The sequence below is a fragment of the Sus scrofa genome, chromosome 11 (genome assembly GCF_000003025.6).
Source record: "Sus scrofa isolate TJ Tabasco breed Duroc chromosome 11, Sscrofa11.1, whole genome shotgun sequence".
In the NCBI taxonomy this organism is placed as follows: Eukaryota; Metazoa; Chordata; class Mammalia; order Artiodactyla; family Suidae; genus Sus; species Sus scrofa.
In genome coordinates this window covers 78,923,751-78,938,150 of record NC_010453.5, presented here as the reverse complement: position 1 = coordinate 78,938,150, position 14,400 = coordinate 78,923,751, and the positions used below count along the sequence as shown (strand labels likewise).

Here is a 14,400-nt window from a genome sequence, read left to right as displayed (position 1 = left end):
CACTAAGGAACCACCCGTCCTGCCTCTTTCGCCAGCTCAGTACGAGGCAGCCCTTCTGGATTCCAAGACGCTATTCGTGTGTGTGTGTTTCAAGCAGCAGAGAGTCTTCCGACTGTGATCACGGGTTGCAGAGATGCTGGTTCTTAGCGGACATTCGGCGCTGAGCCCGGTGTGGCGAGGCGCACGGCTCTTTCCCATTCTTATGAAGCGCGGATGCAGCCCCCGCTGTGCCAGGCACTCCTCCAGGTGCTGGGGGGCCGGGAGCAAAGAGAAGATGTGAAAATAAGGGCACAGCGCCAGTGTCCAGCAGCTCGCAGCCTCACCAGCAGCCCTGGAGCTCAAGGATGCAATTTACCCCAAACAGTGGTTGCCACAGGAACGGAAAGCAAGAGGCCCTGAGGCCAATGGTCCCAGTCCGGCTGTTGAGAGGCGGCTGTCAGGGACCCAGTCTACCAATCCTTGTCCTCACTGAAGAGGGAGAAACGGGATGTCCTGAACGGTATTTGAGAGAACAGCTTGAAATCCAACAAAAGCAAGGCTGGTGGGTGAGGAGGCAGCTTGGCGGAGGGCCAGCACCCCCACCCGCACCCTGTGCCCCCAGGCTCTGTTTGTTCTGGCCTCAGCCAGAGCCCCACTTCACAGCTCGGGGACAGCAGCCAAACTTTTATTGGTTAAATAGCACTGAGGGCCAAGTTTGCTAAAACAAAAAACAGTGGCCCGGGGCCAAAGAAGGCTTTCTGGAACTGTTTTCCACTTTTCCTCCAAGCAGCTGGAGGTCCTGGGGTGGAGGCTTCATGGGGCTCAAGCCTGTGAGACCAGGTCCTGACCCAGGAGTGAGGCCCAGGAAGGTGAGGGGGACAGGCCCTCTCACGGCCAGGGTCTCGGGCGAGGTTGAGGGCTTGAGAGCTGGGAAGGAGAGGGAGAGACCGCTGGCTCCCCGAGCAGGTGGGAAGGGCGAGCTGGGAGCCGGCTGGCTTCCCCCCACCTGGTCCGCTGTCCGCCCTCTGGGGGCTGGGTGGTCCATGTCCCACTTTAGGAAGTAGGTCCTTTGCTCGCACGGCCCCTCAGGAGCCTGTCCCCAGGGCACCAAGACACGGGTTGGTTAGTAGTTCACGTGCGACCGTCAGGACCGAGAGAGGACCATGTCATCCGAGGCAGGGGTCCTCTGCCCAGGGTCTCTCCAGAGCCCAGGGGCTGGGAAGGGAGGTGGGATCCAGCCTTCGGACACCACAGCCAGGGGATCGTGCTGCACGTGCTGGGGCCACCAGGGAGCAGGCAGTGGGGCTGAGGTGCCGGGTTCCAAGAGCCTTGAATGCCGGGCAAGCAGGAGGAACTCTTCCCCAAGCTGGGGGGGCACGGCGGCGGCATGGAGCCCTTCAGGGACGCCCAGCGCTGACCACTCCAGGGGACACTGGCCTTCCTGGTGAACCTCACAGACCAGGTGGGCGGGAGGGTCTGACCCTGGACCATCTGGTCATGTTCTTCAAATTTTTTCTTGGGTGTAACTTTATCGCATTAAAATTAAAGTGCAGTAAACAGCATGTATGTGAAATGTGTCGTTAGATCGGTTTAGGGGGTGTGTTTGAGCCCAGAACCTGTCATCATTTCCATCATTTCAACGGAGCCAAAACCTGATTGACCATGTGTAGTAGATCTACTTCTTTTTTTAAAAAAGGTACTTTTGAAAGGAAAATTGCAAACCCTTTTTTCCAAGTTTGGTCCTCTGTCCTCCTCCCACATTTGACTCAGCTCCATCCATTCTGTTTGTCTCAGAGTTTCCTAAAAGATCAGCGGCACCTCTACCACATGACCCAGCAGTTGCCTGGAGGGTTAATTATCCTGGAGAAGCAAAAATTTACATGCGGACAAATCCTGCACATAAATGCCCGCAGCAGCCCCAAATGTGAGAGCTGAAGCTGAAGCCTGGAAACCCCAGTGTCCTCTGTGGTTGAGCAAGCCCTGGTCTGTCCCGGGAGGGACCGAGTTCGTCGCCCTGACGCCCCCAAAAGACAGATTATCAAGACAGAGGAGAAACCAGGCGTTGGGCAGGACAGCACAACAGGTCCCCTGTGGGGCTGAATGGTTTTGCATCCTGAGTGTGGAATTTGACACAACACAAGACAGAGCCCAAGCCGCACACGAACCTCCGTCGAGTGAGCGCCGTAGTCTAGTTAACGAGGGGGCCAACAGGGAGCTCCTGCTCACCCTAATTTACTGTTGTTGTCTAAGTTTCCACCACCCAGGAAGCTGAGTGGTGGTACGTGGGACCTTCCTGTACTATTTTGCAACCTCTCGTGAAGGGTAATTAGCTCAAAAGATAAAGCTAGAAATGTAAATACTTAGGGCAAAAAATGTGACAAAAGATACATAAGAGACTTACACACTGAGAATGAAAAGCACTGCTGAGAGGAACGAAAGAAGACCTGAGAAGACAGAGGTAGCGAGTTTGTGGCAAAGGGATGATTCAACACTGTTAGCATCGTCGCGATGCTGTCTCCTCAAAGAGATCTGTAGAGCCAAACAACCCCAGTCAAAACCTGCAGCAGGTTTTGGGTAGAAATCCTAAAATCAAGCTAATTCCAAAATGTGTATGGAATGCACATGACTTAAAGTAGCCAGAGAAAGCATGAAAAAGGATAAAGTTGGAGAATTTATATTACTTGATTCTAAGGTTAGTTTAAGCAACTGTGATATCACCACTCTAATAAGACAGAATAGATCCCAGAAACAGACCTGCTCGAGGAGCTCAGCCGGCTTTGACAACGGGGCCGAGGCAACTCGAGCAGAAAGAATCATCTTTTCAGAAATGACACGGGACTGTTTGGACCTTCATGGGCAACAAAGCAGCAAAGTAAAACCCTCAAAACCCTTGCCTCACTCCAAGAAATCACATGAAATTAAACAATTTCAAAAATTAAGCTGAAATAGATCTTAAATCTAAGTGTGTGAGCTAAAACAATGAAACTTCTAGAAGAAATATACACTAAAATCATAGTGACGTTTCCTTTGGAAAAGATTTCTCAAATATGATGCAAAAGTGTAAACTATGTGGAAAATACCAATCAATCAAATTTCATCAATCTTAAAACTTTCCCTTCAAAAGGCACCAAAGAAAATGAAAAGGCAGGCAACAAGGTAGGAGAGAATATTTGCAAAATATACATCCAACGAAAGGCTTTTATCTAGAACGTATCAAGACATCCTACAACTCAGTAAGAAGAGAAACAATTCAATTTAAAAATGGGCAGAAGATTTGAACAAACACTTCACCAAAGAAGATATGTGGATGGCCAAGAAGCACAAAAAAGATGCAGGACGTCCCTAGTCTCAGGGACACGCAAATGAGAGGCACAGGAATTGCCGCTACAAACCCCCTGTGCAGGCGAATGTTTAAGAGACCAACAGGCACGTGCTGGTGGGGACGTGGGCAGGGGCTCCGCAGAGTGGGCCCGAGAGTGAGACAGAAGCCTCCTCCGAAAACAGTCTGGCAGGAGCTGAAAAAATTAAACCAGACTTTCCATTTCTAGGTATGGCCACATGAAGACTGGTACATGGAAGCCCATGGCAGCTTTTAATAGCCAACATCTGGAAGCCACCCGGGGTCCACTGACGGGAGTGGACGTTACAGATCCACACGCCCGAATGGATCAGCACTAAAAAGGAACGATTTATTGGGTGCATCCGAAAACGAGTGCTCGGCGTGAAAAAGGCCCGGCAATAAAAGCATACATTCATATTTTTCCACTTACAAAAATCCAGAACATGCAAGTTAGTCTGTGTGATGAAAGGTCAGCGTCCCCAAGCGAGAGCGGCAGGAGGGCAGCCGCGACTCTGCGGTGACATGCGTTCGTGATCGTCTTACTATGGGGATGGTTTTACGGTGTGTCTGGATGTCAAAATTTACCAAACCGTGTGTCTTAAACATGTGCGTTCTGTTATATTTCAAATAGATCTCCAAAAAAGCTGAAAAGTGGACAGAAACCCACGACGAATGGCAGCCAGCTGTGGTGTGAGGGACTTAGGTCAGCAGAAGGCCGTGGGTCTCTGGGGACAGTGACACCATCTCACTCCTTGAGTCCTGCTCGGGTGGGATTGGAGAAGGAGGTGGACGCTGGTCATACCAGTGACACTCGCTTACTTCTGGAAAGTGATAAGAAATCACAGAAGAGCGACAGTCTCTCACTGCCAAACGCCCTGCAGCCTGCAGAGAGCATCCCGACCCCAGGTAAGGGACCCCACCAGAGATGCGCCTCCCGCCTGAGCGGCTTCTCTCTCATCCTATGGCCCTGCCCTGAACAAGGCCCCATCCTGCCTCACCTGGACAACCCCGCCCACAAACTCTCACCTGGACAACCCCGCCCACAAACTCTCACCTGGACAACCCCGCCCACAAACTCTTACCCCAAAAGAGTGGCTACTGGGAAGTAGTTACTGGGAAGGCAGGACAAGAAAAGTGTGACACAAAGTGTTCTCTGCCCCTGGGCACACCCCCCTTCAGTGTGCTCTGTGAGTGTCGCCACACTTCTGCTGGGTCCCCCACAGGACACAGGAACGCCGACTTAGCCCCAAAGCGGTTCCTTCGTGGCGCCACAAGGTAACTCCTCAGGAGGTGAGGATAAACGCCTCTTTTCTCAGTCCTGTAAGGGGTCGGGGGCTCGCTCCTCATCTGTTGGACTATGTGAACTGTCACTTTGATGTGTGACCTTCGTCTCACTGTGATTTGACCTCTAACGGGAGAAACAGTCTCAGGGCCCCAGAGACAGTCTCCCGGCTTATAAGGTTCAGGCTTCCATTTCTCTCTTAGATTCACTACTGATGCTGCAAAGAGAGTCTCGCAGACATCATGTTCAAGGGGAAAGAATGCAGCTTGATCCCAGCCATGCGAAGGCTCCAGACGGCCAAGGATTCCTTTTTGGCTTGACAGTCTGTCCTGTGAATCCACTTTGCTGATGGGGGACCCCGGCCTGGCAGGAGCAGTGCCCCCCTCCCAACTGTGCTGCTCCCACCTGGGCAGGGCCCTCAGGCAGACCCACCTCCCTGGCGGGGCACAGCCTGGGGCACAGGGGGCCTCAGGCAGGGGTGGGTAGAACTTCCCCCAGGGACACAGTCCCCCTCCCCGGGCTCTGTTCCCGGGCTGCAGTGGGGGGTGGGGAAGGGGAGTGGAGGCTGCTGGCCTGGGGCGGGACCGCCTCCTTGCTTGGCTGAGCCCCAGCGTCTGGTTGGCGATTGGGTCTTTCCAGCCGGGCTAGTCAGGCCAGGATTGAGCACCTTCTGACTTTGGCCCTGACTGCTCCCTAAGCAAGCACAGCCTCTCCTTGGCATGCAGCCGTTCCCTGTCCTGGCCAGAGCAGTGGGGCACGGTGACCTGGGGAGTGTGGCATTCAGCGTTAGCATCCGTGGTCGCAGAGCACAGTGGACCAAGGCCAAGAGCCCTCATGGGAAGCTGGCACTAAGCTCCTGCGGGGAGGGGTGTCCGGCACATGGTGATAGGAGCCCAAAGCACTTCCTGTGTCATGACCTCGTGGGGCAGCCTCTGGTATCTGCTCACAGGTGAGACCGAGGCTGGGAGGCCCAGGAGCAGGCGTCTCGGAGGCTGTCGGCCCGGCGCTTGGAGGGGCTGGGCCCCCTGCTGCTCCTCCTTCTCAGGTCTCTGCTCCCGGCCGTCGCCCCCAGCTCTGGCCTTCGTTTCCTTCATCAGCCCTGCTCGCCCCTTTCCTCGTGCACAGCTGGAAACCCGCGGGCCCTGCACCTGCACCTGCACCTGCGCCAGTGTTCCACCCTGCTTGGTGCCCCATCAAGCCCTGGAAGCCCCCCCACCACCCAGTCGGGTGCACTGCAGCGCAGGCCCTGAGGTCTGGCAGGGACCCGCCCCACGCATCCTCTGCCCGGGGACACGCGACCCACAGGCAGCGCTTAGCAGGATAAACAAACGGCCCATTTCCCTGTAACTGCCTGAGCCACATCTGGAGCTAAGGTTTCGCAACATCTGTTCCAAGAACCTCCAGAGTTTTGTGGGTACACGTTCCTCCACGGGGACCAGGCTGCGTGAACAGCCCCCGAGACTCCCCGGGCGGCTGGCGAGCTTGGACGTCGAAGGCTCTGAGCCCTCGGGCTGCTGGCTGGTGTCAGTATGTGACGCCACGCTGGCCTCAGGAGCTGGAAACTCTGGCAAATACACACATGACCAAACCTACTTAGTCATCACGGTAATTACTGTAGGTCTCACTGGAGCAGCAGCGGCTGCCTGGCGCGTGTGCTCCCTGAAGGCAGGAGGGCCACCTGTGGGTGCGGGACAGCACCCAGGGGTGGGGGTGGGGGAGGGAATGGGGCAGAAGGCCCAGCACCAGTCCCTGGCATTGAAAGTCCCAGACTGGGGGCGAAGGAGGGCAAGCGGGGACTGCTGATCCGAGGAAGCACCGCCGTGCAGGTTGCAGGGTCCTGCCCCCAGACTCAGGGTCAGCTCCGGGCTAAGGGTCAGTGCTGCCCCGCCTCGGCCCAGACAGCAGGCCACCCACACTGGCCCCAGTCACGGAACCGACGGCCTCCCTGTCGAGTGAGGTGCAGGAGGTATGTTGACCCCACAGGAGATGGGGTGGCTCTTTGTCGGCAGGATGGTAAGTGTGACACTCGGGCCAAGCTCTGACCTTGCCTCAGGGGTCAAAGGCCCAGGGACGATCCCCAGGAGATGGCCAGGTGTCAGAAGAGTTGCGGGGGCAGATTCAAATTGTAGCATCTTCAACAACCTCGGCCTCGAGGGCCAATCTGGTCCCTGCCGGCTCTGATGGGCCATGAAGCCGGAGGAGGGGCAGGAAGGGGAGGCAGGTGTCGGTGGTTTGGTCTGTGCACTGAAATAACCGCGATAAGCTGATAAGCTGCCATCACCGTGTAGAGACAGACTCGCTCATAAACCTAAGGCTTTCTTTTTACTTTTATTTATTGAGGTAAACTTTGCATAACAAACAACCATTTAAAGTGTACGTGCACTTACATGTCTCTAGTTTAAAATGTTTTCAAAACACTCACCCTGGAAAAACGCCCCAAACCTTTACTAATCCCTCCCTGCACCCCAACCCCAGATGACCACCGACCAGCACTCTGTCCCAGAGGACTGGCCTGCCCCGGGCATTTCATGTAGAAGGTCACTACGATGTGTGACCTTCTGTGTCCAGCTTCTTTCACTGAGCATGAGGTCTTCAGGGGTCATACGGTTTGTAGCACAGGTCTCCTACTCCATTCCTTGTGGCTGAACACGCTCTCCTTGCGGGGTCATACCGTACTTTGTCTATCCGCTCACCTGCGGGACGTTGGCGTCGTTTCTAGGTTTGACTGCTGTGAACATTCGTGTGCAAGTTTCCGTGTGGACTTACGCTTCGTTTCCCTTGGATGTACACCTAGGAGCTGAAGTGCTGGGTCACAAGATCATTGTACATGTAATTTTTTTAGGAGCCACCAAACTGTTTCCCACAGCAGCTGCATCACTTAACTTTTCTACCAGCAATGTGTGAGGAGTCCTAGTTCTCTACATTTTCACCTTGTTTTGCTCTAAAAAAAGTCACAACCATCCTTGTGGATATATGGTAGTATCCCACAGCGTTTTTGTTGGTGTTTTGGTTTTGCTTTTTGCTTTTTAGGGCTGCACCTGTGGCATATGCACGTTCCCAGGTGAGAGGTCCAGCAGAACTGCGGCTGCTGGCCTGCAGCCCAGCCACATCACTGCGGACTCCGAGCCACATCTGCGACCTGCACCGCAGCTTATGGAGACACTGGATCCTTATCCCACTGAGCGAGGCCAGGGATCAAACCCACATCCTCATGGACACTAGTTGGGTTCGTAACCTGCTGAGCCACAGTGGGAACTCCCTCATTATGGTTTTGATAAGCATTCCCTTAATAACTCATGATATTGAACATCTTTTCATGTGCTTGTTGGCCATTTTTATATCTTCTTTGGAGAAAATCTTGATTCAAATTCTCTTCCCATTTAAAACACTGAGGTGTTTGTGTTGTGGAGTTGTAAGTTTTGTTAAGTTTGGAGATTAAACCCTCATTCGAGATGTGATTTGCAAATAGTTTACACTATGCTGTAGGTTGTCTTTTCACTTTCTTGATAATGTCTTTTGATGCATGAGTATTTTATTTTATTTTATTGTCTTTTTTTTTTTTTTTTTGCCTTTTCTGGGGCCGCTCCTGCGGCATATGGAGGTTCTCAGGCTAGGGGTCTAATCGGAGCTGTAGCCACCAGCCTACGCCAGGGCCACAGCTACGCGGGATCCAAGCTGTGTCTGTGACCTACACCACAGCTCACGGCAACGCCGGATCCTTAACCCACTGAGCGAGGCCAGGGATCGAACCCACCACGTCATGGTTCCTAGTCAGATTCGTTAACCACTGAGCAACGACGGGAACTCCGAGTTTTTTATTTTTATGAAGACCATTTTTTTCTTCTGATATCTGTGCTTTTGGTGTGAAATCCAAGAACCCACTGACAAATCCAAGGTCATGACATTTTACTCCTGTTTCCTTCTAATATTTTTATAAGTTTTCACTCTTATATTTAGGTCATCAATCCATCCTAGTTAATTTTTTTACAGTGAGTGAGGTGGGGTCAGAAATTCATTCTTTTTTTTTTAAACGGCCATGGCATATGAAGGATATCAAACTGGCACCACCACAGAGACAACGCCAGATCCTTAACCCACTGCACCACTGTGGGAACTCCCTCCAAATTCATATTCTGTGTGCAGTTATTCAGTCGTTCCAGTTGTTGAAGAGACTATTTTTCCCCCATTGGATGATCTTAGCACCTTCCTTGTAAATCAATTGGTTCTAGATGTTTGTCTGGAATCACAGTTCTTTTTAAAAAAATTTTTTTTTTTGTTATGGCCTCATCCAAAGCATATGGAAGTTCTCAGGCCAGGGATTGAATCCAAGCCACAGCTATGGCAACACTGGATCCTTTAACCCCCTGTGCTGGGCCACTGCAGTCAGATTCTTAATCCTCTGTGCCACAGCTCTATTCCATTGGTCTATGTGTCTGTCTTTATGCTGGTAACACACTATTTTGATCACTATAGTTTTGTAGTAAGTTTTGATATTGGGAAGTGTGACTTATCCATCTTTCTTCATTTTCAGCACTATTTTGGATATTCCAGCTCTCTTATAGTTCCATACCAACTTAAGTATTGGCTTTTCCATTTCTGCAAAAAAGGCCATTGTAACCTTTGCAATTTTTGTGTGTGATGGGGACTGCCCTGCATTTGTAAGTCACTCTAGGACGTATTCCGTCTTAACAGCATTGTCTTCCAACCCACGTGCATGAATGTCTTTTATGTTTCTTACAGCGATGTGTTGTAGTTTTCAACACACAGGTCTTTCAACTCCTTGAAAGTGTTATTCTGAGGTGTTTACTCTTTTGGATACTATTGCACATGTTTTTTGGGGGGTTATTCATTGATGATGTCTACAGACACAATTCATCTATTGGTGTTGATCCTGTAATTTTGCTGAATTTGTTTGTTAGCTCTAGGGGTTTTTTTTGTGCGTGTAAGTAGATTATTTGGGATTTTCTTTATATAGAACCATGACATCTGAAAATAGAAACAGTTTTTCTTTTTTTTTTTTTTTTTTTTTTTTGTCTTTTTGCTATTTCTTGGGCTGCTCCTGTGGCATATGGAGGTTCCCAGGCTAGGGGTCCAATCGGAGCTGTAGCCACCGGCCTACGCCAGAGCCACAGCAACGCGGGATCCGAGCCGCATCTGCAACCTACACCATAGCTCACGGCAACGCCGGATCCTTAACCCACTGAGCAAGGGCAGGGATCGAACCCGCAACCTCATGGTTCCTAGTCGGATTCGTTAACCACTGCGCCACACGGGAACTCCTGAAAATAGAAACAGTTTTAATTCTTCCTTTCCAACTTTTATACCTTTTGTTTCTTTTTCTTGCTGAATTGCTCTGACTAGAACTTCAGTCCAAGGTTGAATAGCTGTGTGGAAGCAAGCATCCTTGCCTTGTTCTTGATTTTAGGGTGAAAACTTGCAATCTTTTACCATTGGGTATGATGTTAGCTGTGGGTTTGGGGTAAATAAGCTTTATCGTGCCTTCTATTCTTAACTTGAAAGTTTTTTTATCATGTAAAAGTGTCAAATTTTGTCAAATGCCTTTTCTGCATCAAGATGACTGGATTTTTCCCTTCATTTTTTAAAGTTTTATGGAAGAATAGTTGATTTACAATGTGGTGATAGTTTCTGCTGGACAACAAAGAGATTCAGTTATACACACATCCATTCTCTTTCAGACTCTTCTCCCACATAGATTATCACAGAATATTGAATGGACATCTCTGTGCTCTACAGCTGGTCCCCGTTGGCCAGTCATTCCTTAGACCCCAGTGTGCACATGCCAAACCCAAACCCCTGTCCAGCCTTCCCACCCCCCACCTGTTCCCTTTGGTAACCATAAGTTTTCCGAAGTCTGTGAGTCTGTTCTGCAAATAAATTCATTTATATCCTTTTTTTTAGATTCCGCATATAAATGAAATCGGATGGTATTTATCTTTTTCTGTCTGACTTCTTTCACTTGGCATAATGCCTCAAGGTCTGCCTATGTTGTTGCGATGGTTAAGTTTTCATTCTTTTTTAGCAGCTCAATTGTATGTCATTGTACAGATAGTCCCTGACTTGGTGGTTTGACTTACGATGTTTTAAATTTACGGTGGTGTGAAAGCCATGCACATGCAGTAGAAACTGTACTTGGATTTTTGAATTTTGACCTTCTCCTGATGGTGATACGAGCCATGATCCTCTTGTGACGCTGAGCAGTGGCGGCAGCTGCAGCTCCGCATCAGCCGCAGGACCACGAGGGCAAACAACGGACTCTATGCCCAGACCACCATTCTGGTTTGGACTTTCTGTGCAGCATCCAATAAGATACATGGAATCTTCAACAGTTTATGATAAAATCGGCTTTGTATTAGATGTTTTTGCCTAGCTGCAGGCGAATGTAAGTGTTCTGAGTACACTGAAGGGAGATTAGGCTAAAGTGTGAGTTGCGATGTAGATTAGGGGGTATTAACTCATTTTTGACTTACGCTATTTTCAGTTCACCGTGGGTTTATCAAGACATAATCCATTATAAGATGAGGAAGATCTATACATATATGTATATATGCCGCATTTCTTTATCCATTCCTCTATTGATGGACACAATTAGTTTTCTTATACTGGTTATTTTAAATATGCTGCAATGAACATAGGAGTTCTTTTGAATTAGTTTTATTTCTTTAAGTGTAGGTGTTTAGAGCTATGAATTTCCCTCTGAGCACTATTTTTGGTTGTGTTTCATAAGTTTTTGCTATTTCATGTTTCCATTTTTGTTTTTCTATAAATATTTTCTTAGAGAAATTTTCTATTTTCCCTGGTGATTTCTTCTTTGATACATTGGTTGTTTGACTATTTTATTTAACTTTTACATATTTGCAAATATTCCTCTTCTCTTTTCTTTTTCTTTTTTTTTTCTTTTTTCTTTTTTCCTGCTGTACAGCCTGGGGATCAAGTTACTCTTACATGTATACATTTTTTTCCCCACCCTTTGTTCTGTTGCAATATGAGTATCTAGACATTGTTCTCAATGCTACTCAGCAGGATCTCCTTGTAAATCTATTCTAAGTTGTATCTGATAACCCCAGGCTCCCGATCCCTCCCACCCCCTCCCTCTCCCATCGGCAGCCACAAGTTTATTCTCCAAGTCCATGATTTTCTTTTCTGTGGAGATGTTCATTTGTGCTGGATATTAGATTCCAGTTATAAGTGATATCATATGGTATTTGTCTTTGTCTTTCTGACTCATTTCACTCAGTACAAGAGTCTCTAGTTCCATCCATGTTGCTGCAAATGGCATTATGTCATTCTTTTTTATGGCTGAGTAGTATTCCACTGTGTATATATACCACATCTTCCTAATCCAATCATCTGTTGATGGACATTTGGGTTGTTTCCATGTCTTGGCTATTGTGAATAGTGCTGCAATGAACATGTGGGGGCATGTGTCTCTTTTAAGTAGAGTTTTGTCTGGATAGATGCCCAAGAGTGGGATTGCGGGGTCATATGGAAGTTCTATGTATAGATTTCTAAGGTATCTCCAAACTGTTCTCCATAGTGGCTGTACCAGTTTACATTCCCACCAACAGTGCAGGAGGGTTCCCTTTTCTCCACAGCCCCTCCAGCCCTTGTTATTTGTGGATTTATTAATGAGGGCCATTCTGACTGGTGTGAGGTGGTATCTCATGGTAGTTTTGATTTGCATTTCTCTTATGATCAGTGATGTTGGGCATTTTTTCATGTGCTTGTTGGCCATCTGTATATCTCCCTTGGAGAACAGTCTATTCAGGTCTTTTGCCCATTTTTCCATTGGTTGATTGGCTTTTTTGCTGTTGAGTTGTATAAGTTGCTTATATATTCTAGAGATTGAGCCCTTGTCCATTGCATCATTTAAAACTATTTTCTCCCATTCTGTAAGTTGTCTTTTTGTTTTCTTTTTGGTTTCCTTTGCTGTGCAAAAGCTTTTCAGTTTGATGAGGTCCCATGGATTTATTTTTGCTCTAATTTCTATTGCTTTGGGAGACTGACCTGAGAAAATATTCATGATGTTGATGTCAGAGAGTGTTTTGCCTATGTTCTCTTCTAGGAGTTTGACAGTGTCCTGTCTTATATTTAAGTCTTTCAGCCATTTTGAGTTTATTTTTGTGCATGGTGTGAGGGTGCCTCTTCTCTTTTCTTGTTGATTTCTAGTTTCATTCCATTGTGATCAGAGAAGATAGTGTGTATATTTCAAAATTTCTCAAATGTACTGAGAATTGTTTTCTGACCTAACATGTGATCTATCCTGAAGACTATTTCACATGCACTTGAGCAGAATGTGTGTTCTGCAGCTGTTTTCTGAGTGTTCTGTGCACGTCTACTTGGTCTAACTGGTCTATAGTGTGGTCAGTCCTCTATTTCCTTCTTGATCCTTTTTTGATGTTCTGTTACTGAAAGTGGGGGGATAATACTCTTTTTAATCTGTTTAACAAGTGTTTGTTCTTCAAATATTTATCAACCCAATAAATGAATTCACAGTGAGTAACATGTGTAGTCACTGCTACATTCAGAGACCAATTATTATTCATACATATCACAATGTCTCTCTCTGCCCACAATGTATCATGAAGCAAATATAAGAATGGATTGCCCAGGCTAGCAGGGTGGGAGAAACCTGCCTACCATTAACAGTGCATCAAGGCATAAGGTCCTAAGGGCTATAGAGAGGTGCTGATAACTAGCACTGCAACTTTAAAGAACTTTCAAACCCATCAGGAGGATCATTTGTTCTGTCAGGAGCAGATGCAGCTGCTCAGAGCTGAGGGTGGGCAGGCCTACAGGAACTTGGGAGGACAGTTCCTGCACCAGAGTCAAGGAGGCAGCATGTGGGGTGTGCTGTCTGCAGGGAAGCTGGATAAGGACAGAAAGCTTTTCCAAGCCCTCAACAGCTCCCATGTGCTCTTGGCTAATGAGCCTCTTTCCCAGGACAAGAGAAAAAGAAAATTCGAGAAACATTTCAGGATGACTGCAGGCTTCCTGGTGACAGTAGGTTCTCCTGGAGCAGAGCCATCTGCTCTGGACTCAAGGCAGCTGGGGACGATGATGAGTGGCAGGTAGGTCACACTGGGACAGTATCCTCTCCCCAGGGAAGCACAGTGGAAGCAGGTCCTTGGATGAATTTGCCACTAACTGTGAGACCCTTTCTGCCACTTCCTTGGACACACTGCTGCTCTGTCTCCTTGACTCCCCCATCTCCTTGCTTCAGAGCCCGGTCAATTTTTAGTGCCCGCCACCCCCCCCCCCCAGGGCAGGGGGAGGGCAGCAAGTCACGAGTCCTGGCCGCATGTGACTCACAATCAGAGTTGCATGGTGTTCTCTTGAACAAGGGGCAGGTTTAAATGCAGAGCCACTTGGAGTCGGGTGGGTGGCTAACGAAAGCAGGAGAAACCCCATTAACAAAGATCCTGGCGTCCCTGAAGGAATTAGGTGAGTTAATTCTGCCCGCATCCATCTAGGAAATTAGCCCTTTCACAGCTCATGGGAGTGGACATCCTGGGGCCATGAAAGAATTCATTTGTTTCCAAAGGATTAGTAACTCACCTTTGGAGAACCCAGTTACTGATCACCAGAGCAAGTTCGATAAGATGTTCTGAACTTGACTGAAGACTAGGCTGGAATTACATGCTTATCTAGTGACAAATCTTAAGAAAAGCCTCTAAGCCCATTTTAAGACTTTTAGAAGGAAATTTGCTGGCCCTAACACCTGCGTACCAAGGCCAGGTGGTGACACGTGACAAGTCACAAACAAGCCAGGACGCGTCTC

At 48.5% G+C, this 14,400-nt stretch overlaps 1 long non-coding RNA gene across 1 annotated transcript in view; it reads left to right on the top strand.

Annotated features, from left to right (window-relative positions):
• Nucleotides 719-14,400, top strand: part of LOC106504762 — a 31,334-nt gene continuing 17,652 nt past the window's right edge. The window contains exons 1-2 of the long non-coding RNA XR_002336799.1: nt 719-848; nt 3,951-4,609. This is a non-coding gene — a long non-coding RNA (uncharacterized LOC106504762). The remainder of the gene's footprint in view (nt 849-3,950; nt 4,610-14,400) is intronic.